Genomic DNA, 12,230 nt, shown 5'->3' on the forward strand with positions numbered 1-12,230 from the left:
AAGAAAGGATAAGAACCATATGATCCTCTGAATAGACGAAGAATAGGCATCTGACAAAATACAGCATCTTTTGTTGTGATAAAAACTCTCAAGAAAGTAAGGATAGAAGGAACATGCCTCACCATCATTAAGGCCATATAGGAAGGAAGCCAGCATCCTGTAGGAAGGATGAGTTAATATCATCCTTAGTGGGTAAAAACAGTTTTCCCCTAAGGTCAGGAACAACAGTATGCCTATTCTCACCACTGTTGTTCAAAATAGCACATGAAGTTCTAGCCTTAGCACCCAGAAAACAAAAAGAGAAAAAAAAATCCAAATTCACAAGAAGTCAAACTTTCATTCTCTGCAGACGACATGATACTGTATGTGGAAAAGACTCCACCAAAAAAATTGCTATAATTGATACATGAATTCAGGAAAGTTGCAGGATATAAAATCAATGTACAGAAACCTGTAATATTTCTACACACCAGAAATGAAGCAGCAGAGAAATCAAGGAATCAATCTCATTTACAATTGCACCAAAATTCATGAGATACCTAGGAATAAACCTAACCAGCGAGGTAAAGATCTGTACTCTGAAAACTATAGAATACTTACAAAAGAAATTGATGAAGACACAAATTAATGGAAAAACATTTTCTGCTCATTGATTCAAAGAACAAACATTGTTAAAATGTCTATACTACCCAAAGCAATCTACACATTTAATAATACCAGCATTTTTCACAGAGCTCAGATAAAAAATTCTAAAATTGTATGGAACTAGAAAACACCATGAATAGCCAAAGTATGTTGAAAAACACAAGGAAAGTGGGAAGCATCACAATTCCAGACTTCAAACTGTATTACATATCTGTGAAGACAGTATGGTACTGGCACAAAAACAGATAAATAGATCGAAGGGACAGAATAGAAAACCCACAACCACAAAATGGACCCACAACTATATAGTCAACTAATCTTCAACAAAGCAGGAAAGAATACTCAATGGAAAAAAGTCAGTCTCTTCAACAAATGGTGTTGGGAAAACTGGACAGCAACGTGCAGAAGAATGAAACCTGGACCACTTTCTTAACACCATACACAAAAATAAATTCAAATAGATGAAAGACATAAATATGAGACAAGACACCATCAAAACCCAGAGTAAAATATAGGCTGCAACCTCTTTGACCTCAGCCAGAACAGCTTCTTACTAGACACATCTCCAAAGGCAAGAGAAACATAAACAAATGTAGACTACTGGGACTTCATCAATATAAGAAGTTTCTGCAGAGTGAAGGAAACAATCAACAAAACTAGAAGGCAACTGATGGAATTGGAGAAGATATTTTAAAATGATGTACCAGATAAAGAACTGGTATTCAAAATCCATAAAGAACTTATCAAACTTAACACCCAAAAAACAACTAATCCTGTTAAGACACGGGGAGAAGATATGAACAGACATTCCTCCAAGAAAGACATAAAAATGCCTAACAGACACGTGAAAAAATGTTCAACATCACTCATCATCATGGAAGTACAAATCAAAACCATGGATAGAGTCCAAAGTCCATTGATGAATGGATAAAGAAGATTTGGTATATACATGTATATATATATACACACACACACACACACATATATATAATGGAATATTGGTGATTACAAAGAATGAAATATTTCCATTTGCAACAACGTGGATGGAACTAGAGTGTATTATGCTAAGTGAATAAGTCAGAGAAAAATAAATATCATGATTTCACTGATATGTGGAATTTAAGAAACAAAACAGATGAACATAGGAGAAAGGAAGGAAAAATAAGATGAAAACTGAGGAGGCCAACAATAAAGGACTCTTAAATACAGAGAACATACTGAGGGCTCCTGGAGGGAGGTGGGGGGGGTGGCCTAAATGGGTGATGTACATTAAGGAGGGCACTTGTTAGGATGAGCACTGGGTGTTATATGTAAGTGATGAATCACAAAATTCTCCTAAAGCCAATACTACACTATCTGGTAACTGACTTGAATTTAAATAAAATGTTTGAAAGGAAATAAAAAAGAAAGAAGTCTGGGTATTCAAGGGATATCATATTTAAATATAAAGATACCATAATGATATGTTAATATACCATAATTTTGTTGTTAGATATTTCTCAACTGGTATGATTACAGACTACTTTCTTGCACATAAAAATGTAATTGGATAGAGTGGTCATAAGCATCATGTTCTTCCCTATCTCATTAACTTCTGATAAGACTTGTTAGGTGAGAGAAAACACAATTCAATTCCCTCCCTGATGAGCTCAGAGGCATACCAGCTGTATTCCACTGCTTGAAAGTACATGTCCCTGCACTACAATTTCCATATGAGCATGAGCAAAAAAAAAAATCCTTCATTTCTGCCTTAGTTATCTGTGATTTTAATCAAGGCCACATAGCAGTTTATCAAGGAGGATCTTTTCCTGAAAGAGCTGAAGCCCTCTCTAACCGTCTGAACATCTAGTGGAGAATTTAATGGTTGAAATGGGTGGATCTTTTGTAGGGACTTGACACTTGATTCTGTCACTGTGGCATGGCATAGGGATGATGTTTTTGAGATGACTTAAAACCCTGATGTCTTTTTTCTTCTCCAAGCCATTACTTCAAGGGCATGTCCCAGGCAGGAGAGTGGGCATGAATGAAGCAGAGCAACACCAGTGTCTTCCAGAGGCTGGGGCACTGAGATTTTTAGTAACTTAGCACTTTGGCCAGGAGGGGAGCAAGTCCACCTGCAGGTGAACCCCAAGGGTCCTGTGCTGCCCTCATTAGCCAGCAGGAGGCACACAATTCCACCATTTCTGAGCTGCCCAGAGCTCAGGAGGTCAATAGCAGGGTCAGTGAGAAAGAGCTTCCTTCCCTCAGCACAGTGACTTAGGAGACAACACTCTGGTTTGGGGCTGATGTGGGACAGAGTCCCCATGAGAAGAACTCTGTATCCTAGCTCCTGGGGCTGAGGAGAGGCTGTGCCATCAGGGTATCCAGAAAATTTTCCCTCTGTAGCCAGCACTGAGCCTTTATTATCTGGACCCTTCTTACATCCTTTATTCCCTGCTTTCTCAGGTAATACTTGAACAAAAGTTATTTTACAACAGGATCTGTTCCTAAAGGGGCTTGGTGGGCAAAGTCATGCTGTCATGTTTGCTGTGGACTAAAACTTAATTTGTGAGAGAAATTCCCGCACATATTCAGAGTCAGGGAAACAAATGTATAACTATGAAAGAAACATACAGCTGCCAGGAGCACCAGCCCAATATGATGGGATACACAGGATGTGTATGGCCAACATATACAAAATCTTTAGATGAATGGGGAAAAAATGTTTACAATTATGTACATACTTGCGTTTATTTTAATGCTTAATTTTTCATCTAACGTGGAAGTATGTTAAAATGTAGAAAAGGTAAAGAGGTGTGTAAAACTCCATTATTTTAAGATTCAGTGTTTTCAGTTTTGCAAAATCAGAATTTATTATAATTCTACTTTTCTGCTATAAATTAAGCAAAGGTCTATATACTTAAAATATACTTCTGTGCTTGTTTTCAAATGGGAATATTGTGTTTTTTGATATTTTATCCTAACAGTGACATTGTGAAATGTTTTTAAATATTAGTTCACTGGAAAATCTTTTTCAGGACTGCAATGTGAAAAACATTGTTAAAAATGATAATAAATCCAGGTGACACCAAATTTTGTGTACGAATGTAATAAGAAAATCTCATGTATCAGTTCTAGACTATTCGATGCAATGGCAATTTTTAAAATGCCAACCATGGCATGCTGCTTAAAACCATTTGAGATGAAACATTTTTAAACTTAAAACTTCAGAATAGTAAAGAGCCCATAAAATGGCTGCTTTTTAAAATTAGATATATTCATTGCAAACAAATTATATCCTATTAAAAATGTAAAATATGAAGGCAGTTAGTTTGGTATTAAATTTTTATTCAAAAGCTGAAATTAGGATATGTATATTATATCTGATATAAGTCATTTTCCCATAAGAGTTGATATTTTTAGCCATAGATTATCCACTGTCCATTGCTTTAATTTTCCTGTTTATTTTCTAAATCAAGAAGTATATTCCTATGATTTGTGAAGGCATTGTTTTTCTCACATGTTTCGAAGTTACTTTTTTACTTTGTAAGCATGGGTTGAGGCTTTTTAATAAACACGCATCTTTGCATATCATGATGAGTTTTCATTGGAGAGCTTTCTTAACCATTTCCACTTGAGCCTAACATCATACCATTAAAAAAAAAACACACAAAAAAATTAATCTATATATGCTAAGATGCATCTGACTACAGCATAGTGTATTTCATAATTTGACTTTACATTATAAAATATAATAATAAATTTATTTTATATTACCATACACTAATACATTATATATCTGTACATATATATCTGTTTGCTAGTTGACATGAATTTGCATTGGGTGGTGGCTGATTGCATTTGATCTTGTTGCCAACTGGATATTCATATGTGTATCTAAAGTTCTTTTTAGAACAGACATCTACTCATGGAGTTCACAAAGCCTGTTATCTACGGTAATATATTTAAAGGACATCTTACTTTATTTCACGGGAGCAGAAATTTTGTCTAAGATTATGAGCTGATCAAGGCACAGATTTGGCACTATCATATTCAATGGAGGACTAATGGCTTCTCTCTCCTTGTACAGCTGCCATCGATGCTTCTGTATAATTACTGTGAACTTAAGTGTTTTTATGTCAACATTATCTGTATCCCATTTACTAACAGTTATCTAAGCTACAATATATACATTTTTTTCTTTCATTTCATTACAATCAGTAAATCTTTGTGGTGATGGCAGTGTTTTTAACATGAACATTGTCATCTGACATCTTTGTTCATAATGAGTTATGAACCAGGGCCCGCTTCACGGCTTCCTGGGTGTAACACTAGTGCTGTCTCACAATGGTTTTTGCTGAGAAAAGTTTGTGCTTATTTGCATACTGTGCTGTTGCAACAGATAATGTTGACATAAAAACACTTAAGTTCACAGTAATTATACAGAAGCATTGATGGCAGTTGTACAAGGAGAGAGAAGCCATTAGTCCTCCATTGAATATGATAGTGCCAAATCTGTGCCTTGATCAGCTCATAATCTTAGACAAAATTTCTGCTCCCTGGTTCAAAAAGTTATGAAAAAATATGATTTTCATATTCTCAAATGTATATCAGCTTTATGCACTTTTCTTTGAATCATTCCACATGTCTCTTGTGTTCTATTAAACTCATAGAAAGAGATCACTTTTTATCTTTCCCAACAGGGGCAAGACCAACTAAAATGCCACAAAAAAGAACATGACTGGCTTGTTTATGAAAGGATAAATATCATACGGCCTGTTAGAATTGAAAAGAAAAGATGATTAATAAATGCAACACTTAGGCACAAAAGATAGATAATTATATGAGGTGACAGAGGTGTTAGCCAATCTTATTGTGGTAGTCATCTCAAAACATATACATGTATCAAATCATCATGTTGTAAAACTTATATTTCCCAATGATATATGCCAATTATATCTCAGTAAAACTGGGAAGAAAAGAATTTCAGGATTGCAACAGCACAGTATGCAAATAAGCACAAACTTTTCTAAGCAAAAACCATTGTGAGACAGCACTAGTGTTACATCCCGGAAGTCGTGAAGCGGGCCCTGGTTCTATCTGCAAATACGTCCCAAACATCTGACCACTTGTCACCATCTCCACTGCTAACAAACAGCCTAATTTCCCCTCTAGGTTACTACACCAGTCTCTTAAGTAACCTCTTGCCTCTGCCTTTGCCTTTCCAGTTGATTGGTAGCATAGAAATCAGATTAGTTCTGATAGACCTCCTCTTCTGAAAATCCTCCAATGATTTTCCTTTCACTCCAAGAAAAGTCAAAGTCCTTGCCATGGCTGACAAATCTGTTTACACTCCAAGTGCTGTCTCCTTGCTCACTTAACTTCACCCACACAGCATTCCGATGGACAATTAACAAGCCACACATGTGGCCTTCTTTTTTAGAGAAACTACTCAGACAACGGGCCACTTTCCTCTTAGTCCCCCAAAGGAGGAGGGAACAATTATCAATGACAAGGGCAGCTGTGGAAACCACACCCAGAGTCGGTTTTACAGTCAGGAAGGGACACTATTTCTCCTCCTCATGCTTTCAGGGACTCCACACTTAGAGAAATTTCTCTAGTGACAAACTTTAGAAACAATCCCTGAAAGTACAGTCTTCACATTTCCAATCATTGAAAAATCCATGGTCCTACCAACACGTCCCAGTTCTATCTAAAATTCCCTCCAATGTGATGTCCTTAAATATAAAAAAGATTAGGGGTGCCTGGGTGGCTCAGTCGGTTAGACATCCGACTTCAGCTCAGGTCGTGATCTCACAGTTTGTGAGTTTGAGCCCCGCGTCGGGCTCTGTGCTGACAACTCAGAGCCCGGAGCCTGCTCCAGATTCTGTGTCTCCGTCTCTGCGCCTCCCCTGCTCGTGCTCTATCTCTCTCTCATTCTCTCTCAAAAATAAATATTTTTAACAAAATTTTTAAATAAAATAAAAAAAATTAGCAACAAGGGAAAAGAATGAAGATATAACACGAACCCAAGAATTCAGCAACTTCGTAATTCGTTACTGGATTATCAAAGGTTGAATTTTTTTTTTTTTAGTTTAATAATAGGAGAAACAAACTTCTTATCCCAGAAATTAGTTACACTACAGGTCTGTGGTTTGGAATGTTAAATTATCCATTTAAAACAGAAAGCCAATTTATATTTCTCAGAAACATTTATGACTTAATTGCTGTTATCAACCTAATAAATTACCCTAGTAATTTGGTTTCCACAAACTGGTTATACACTCAAATTTCATGTCTGATGAAAGAATAATTGTATCAATATTCTGCAAATATGAAAAGGAAATTAGCTCATTGGCCACAAGGGAAAGGCATATACCTTGAGTGTAAACGCATCTATCTTTTTCTGTCTTTAAGCAGGCAAATTAAAATGGGAAAGAAACAGTTTGTGTCTCACAGGAATAATGTGTAATATGTTAATTGCTTTTCAAATACCATAGCATGACTCAAAAATATTCTTTGTGTCTAATGAGAATGTCATGTACTCTTGTGAACTCTGTATTTTAATGTACATCTACTGGCAACAAGTTCAATTACATAGATTCTTTTTATAACACAAGAAAACAGATACCTGAAAAGGGTTAACCCAACCCAGAAGATCATGAATTTCCCTTGGAACGTAACAATGGTCATGAAGACATGGAACATCTTGTAGAGAATATGCTATGGCAATAGTCCAGAAAGCTAAGAAGAAATTTTAAGTGGAGAAATCATAGCCACTAAGATCAAAACAGTGAGCATATTCATTTCGGTACCCATTCAAGAAACATTTATGTCATGTCTGTGTGCTAACTGCGCAGATGAAAATATAAATGAGACCTGCTTTTTAATCTCCCAGTGCTCACATTTGGAAACATGAAACCAGAGACATAGTAACATACTTAATATTAATATGCACCAAGTATAATACTAACATCAAAGTAATAGTGGTTTCATTGTGTAGAGAATTAACTTCAAAAACGAAGCTACTCAAAGATGGATGAATATAAATATATTAGGTTAAAAAGAGAAGGAAGTTCAGACAGAGAAAATACCATGAGTGGCAGCACATAAACGAAATAGCCACTACATCTGACAACAAACAATTGTAGCAGAACATAGAATGGAAGGCAAAGAAAAGTAGGATAGGAAATGAGAGAGGTCGTCAGGGGCCTACTGAAATAATTTGATGCCATGCTAAGAACTTTAAAGTTTATCCTGAAGGTGGAATTTTGCTGGTAAATAACGCAAAGCACCCTGTTTGCATTTTTGCAAAGGCAGACTGTCAGAGATAATGGAATATAAGGGAAGAAGTTGGGAGGGGGGCAGGACAAGCAGTTAGGAAATTATCTCAATGATCCAGGCAAAATACATGGGCCTGAACTAGCCAGTGGTCATAAAGATGAAGGTGTGAGTCCAAAGCAAGAGTTGTAAAAGGAACTGAATCAGAGGATTTCAAGATAAACTGAGGAGGAGAGTGGAGAAGACTCTCAATTTTCTGGATTGAGTGATCACATTAAAAAAAGATAGTACCTTTAGCTAAAAGAAAAATACAAGAAGAAAATTTAGCATTGATGAGAGATAAAAAAAAAAACAACAACTAGATTTAGTCTGAGAACTTTTTTAGATGCTTGAAGTCATCCAAATTAACATGTCACATAGGCAGCCGGGCATAGGTCTGGAGCTTGGGAGAGTTTGGTACTAGAGAAACACATGGGGGTACAAGGGATTCCAAGAAAAGAGGCCATTTAGTGGGAATCAGGTGGGGCAAAGGACAGAGCTCTAGGGAAAAGCCTTATTTAGGTGGCAGGAAAGAAGAGAAAACCACGGAGACTGAGGTATAATGGTCAAAGAGGCAAGAAAAAAATGAAGCAAAATGAGGTTATTCATGGAAGTCCAAGGGAACAGGATGTTGAAGAAGAAGTCATCCGTGGAAAGAGATGCTTTAGGATGACAAGGGTTAGCTCCAAAGTTAAACCTACCCAAGTGGCTGGTTCCTAAGGCAGATGGCTTGATGACTTTAAGCTCTCCAAAATCCAAGATTCCAAGATAAAAGATATATTGATTCTAACCTAACCTTTGACCTTGCTAAAGTACATGGCAAGGTCAAAGATCTATATTCTCTTGTTATAATTATTATGTATCATTTTAAATTATTATCAACAACCTTTCACTGTATTAGTACCTTTTCTCCTTCCTTAAATGTAAGTTCTGACAGTAATTACAACCCTTTGGCCAAACTGACTGACTCACTTTGCCTCATCTGCGATCCAGCAGGTACTGTCATTCCTTCATCCATATTCTTAATTTCCCAAACATTTCTTGAGAGCTTACTAAGTATGAGGCAGTGTTACGCACCAGAACTGAAACTGCTACCACACAGTAATTTCTTTGATGGGACACAATTCAAAAGGATATGAATTATTAAAACACATGAAAAACTTGGACATCTGCTGCTTCTTTTAACTGTTCATGAAAAACTCCCCGTGGAAAGGCATGGGTTGGAGTTGCTTGAAAGACGGGGAAAGTCTTATTACTTTTCAGCAATCTGCTAAGAAAAGGCAGCTGTGTTAGCTTTGTTGGCTGGATAAGGGCTGTTTACCTAAGCGTGTAGTACTAATTGTTAGTTCCTTTTGGTCTCTTCTTTTAGTCTCTCTCAATTTATCAATATTGCTATGTTCTTTCTGCCACTGAGACTCCTCTTGCTTTTCCCTATAGCCTCTCACCCCTCACCCTTGCCAACGTCTCAATGGAAAAATTAATGGCTCAGCTCTCCCCACCACTTATCTGTTCTGCACATGGCACCTGTGTAAGGCCTGTACTACATGAATTTAAACTATCAACAATGTGTGTGGTCTTGCCACAGCTATTTATCTGCTAGAATGTTCTGCTCCAGCCTGGCAGCAGTTAAGTGATGAGAAAATTAGCCTTTCCTTACTGTAATTTACAAGGCTGTGCAAAGCTTAAGTAAGTATGGCACACAGATAGAAAGTTGTATAGGAATTCCAAAGGATCTCTCTACTTTTCCCCAGTCCATTCCTGCACACAGATACCCTCCAGGTACTGATTTTAAATTAATTACTCCTTACATAGGAATATAGAGTGGTCACTAAAGGATGACTATTTTATCATACATAACAATTATGCTCAGATAAAATTAATCTATGTGCAATTCATATTTGCATAATTATAAACGCACAATCATAAATAAAACACAATGGACTTCAGAGGACCACAACAAACAAACTGCAGAATTAGTATTATTGACATTAGTAAAAGAAATAGATGGTAAATCAAAGTTACTTGCCATGATTTGGGAAACTATTTGAAGTGTTTGGGTCTAACACAAGTACACACCAGTTTTATACCTTATTTTTTAGCATAGGTTTCAGCAGTAATAAAACTTTAATTCGCTTTTTCAAGTGTGTGGCAATTTGAATGCAGTTCCTTACCTTTGACTATAAATATCTAATATTGTAGAGTCTATTTCAGGAGATTTGTCAATATCTACTGAATTTATAATATAAAGTTTGTTAAAGTAGCAAACCTTGAAACTCAGTGTCTAACTTTTAACCAAAGAACTGAATGTAGATCATTTTCCCAAAAGAAATCAATGTTAAAAAACTTTTAATGCAAAAACTTAATAAAAACTGTATCTCACTAGCACCTGGGTTAACTAACGTTTTAGTGTTTGCCTCAACCAGTCTACAGAATGTTTTTGTAGATGATGCCATTAATTCTAATAACCAACCTAGGTAACCATTTTACCTATGGAAACACGAAGGCTTAGAGACCTGCTCAAGCACCAGGAAAGGCAGAGAGGTAACCAAGTTAGTCCCATTTGAAACACGAAACTAATGGCTTCCTCTGCTTCCAGACCCACGAACAACAGCTGATCTACCCGTATTGTGTGGGGACACCGGAAAGACTTTTAAATTTTCTTGTCAGACAGAGCAGAAGAGAAACATGGACACTTCTGGTTTTTAGAAAGAAGTTAGTAGCAATGTGAGAAAATGGGCTGAAGAAGGTTGGAAGGATGGAAAGAAAACCACTTGCTAGGCCACTGTCGAGATATGACAGGAAGATCTGGCAGAATCAAGTACTCCAAAATATTTATTAACTACTAATCATGGGTGAAAGATGATTAAGGGAGGAGACTGCAATAGAATTTGCTCCTCAAGGATTTCTCAGCCCTGTCTTGCAAGTAAGACTTGTATTTATGACCCTCATAAAATGTGATATAGGCTAACGAAGGGGGGACAGATGAGGTGCTTTGGAAATTTACTTAGGAAATTTTGGTGTAAAAAGGAACTTTATTTCTCAAATATTAGAGCTTCTGTAAAATACAACAAGAAATCACCCCCAGTGATTTCCTCCCAATAATATCTTGCAAAGGCAGAAGGTCCACCTATGAGGGATGCTAGGTACAGACTTTCTATCTTATGGTAAGTTAACCACATGACCTCCAGTATCTTTACCAACTCTGAAGTTTTATGGCGCTCCCAAGAACAAAAAAGCCTTTGCGATGAATTAGCTTCAGAAATGAATAGATTCTGCAGGTTTCCCTCCCTCTTACTCCTCAAGAATACTTAGTGCCTTATTAAAATGTCCTAAGTTTTCTTTGTTCACACCATCTAATTGAACATCACTTTTCCCCCCACCTTTTAAATGTTTCTTAAACTTTATAAAATGCTTAAAAACAAGTATGCAATGATCAACCAGGAACAAACTTGACTCAGGTCAAACTTAGGTAGCTGATTGCTCTAACCTTCTAGTTACAAAGACCCAAGTTAAAAAATTTTTTTTAATATTTATTTTTGAGAGACAGAGAGAGAAGACAGAGCACAAGCGGGGGAGGGGCAGAAAGAGATGGAGACACAGAATCCAAAGCAGGCTCCAGGCTCTGAGCCATCAGCACAGAGCCTGACGTGGGGCTCGAACCCGCGGACTGTGAGATCATGACCTGAGCTGAAGTTGACGCTTTAACCGACTGAGCCACCCAGGCACCCCAACACAGTTTTTTTTATGGATGTTACTGTGTAAAGACCGTATTGGGGAAGATTGTATCGTACCCACAGCCCTTCATCAAATAACCCTTTGAACCAGGCAAAACTAGCAAATTAATACGTGTGCTGGTGTCATCCCTTTTAAAAAATCTGTAATTCTGGGGGCACCTGGGTGGCTCAGTTGGTTAGGCGCCTGATTTTGGCTCAGGTCATGATCTCACAGTCCGTGAGTTCAAGCCCCTCGTCGGGCTCTGTGCTGACAGCTCAGAGCCTGGAGCCTGCTTCAGATTCTGTGTCTCCCCGTCTCTCTACCCCTCTGTGTCTCATGCTCTATGTCTCCCTGTCTCTCAATAATAAATAAATGTTATTTTTTTTAAAAGATCTGTAATTTTTAGTAGATATAATTAGGGAAAGAGTGTCTGTTATGTGTGTAAGCATATATAATAAAGCTGACTTTACCCATTTGACAATTAAGGAGTCTGTGTGCCTGAAGGAGAAAGAGAGAACACACACACACAAAACAGTAAATGGGGTAAAACACTAACAACAGGTGAAGCTTGA

At 37.1% G+C, this 12,230-nt stretch overlaps 1 non-coding gene across 1 annotated transcript; it reads right to left on the reverse strand.

The window, feature by feature from the left end:
• Nucleotides 1–6,071: 6,071 nt before the first annotated feature.
• Nucleotides 6,072–6,283, reverse strand: LOC122216784. Its single transcript, XR_006201114.1, has one exon. It is a non-coding gene; the product is annotated as a small nucleolar RNA U3 (small nucleolar RNA).
• Nucleotides 6,284–12,230: the final 5,947 nt, after the last annotated feature.

Source organism: Panthera leo, chromosome A3 (genome assembly GCF_018350215.1).
Source record: "Panthera leo isolate Ple1 chromosome A3, P.leo_Ple1_pat1.1, whole genome shotgun sequence".
NCBI lineage: Eukaryota > Metazoa > Chordata > Mammalia > Carnivora > Felidae > Panthera > Panthera leo.